This window comes from Quercus lobata, chromosome 9, assembly GCF_001633185.2.
Source record: "Quercus lobata isolate SW786 chromosome 9, ValleyOak3.0 Primary Assembly, whole genome shotgun sequence".
NCBI classification, from domain to species: domain Eukaryota; kingdom Viridiplantae; phylum Streptophyta; class Magnoliopsida; order Fagales; family Fagaceae; genus Quercus; species Quercus lobata.
In genome coordinates this window covers 49,946,853-49,947,215 of record NC_044912.1, presented here as the reverse complement: position 1 = coordinate 49,947,215, position 363 = coordinate 49,946,853, and positions in this window count along the sequence as shown.

Sequence of the window (363 nt, the reverse complement as noted above, 5' to 3'; positions counted from 1 at the left end):
GATATTGTGTATATCCAAATAAGTTGTCATAGAAGTTTGTTAAACGGCACGGATTTTAATCCTGTTAGGTAGGAATCACCAACAAATAGCAACAACGATAAAATAATCTAACATACAAAATGAATAAGGAGTTCTCATATTTATAGACTCTTACATATCCTTTGGTAGGAGACATGTCTCTTTGTGAAAAAAATAAGTTTATCCAAAAAGATATTTAATAATTAACTTAACATTAAATTTATTCCATGTTGCAAATTGGTGAAAGAACACCATCCACCAATTGGGGACGATCAGCTCAAATCTTAGCCTCCAAGCCCTCCACGGCTCCACTGTAGTATTGTCTCCCTTTGATTCTCTCTCTCC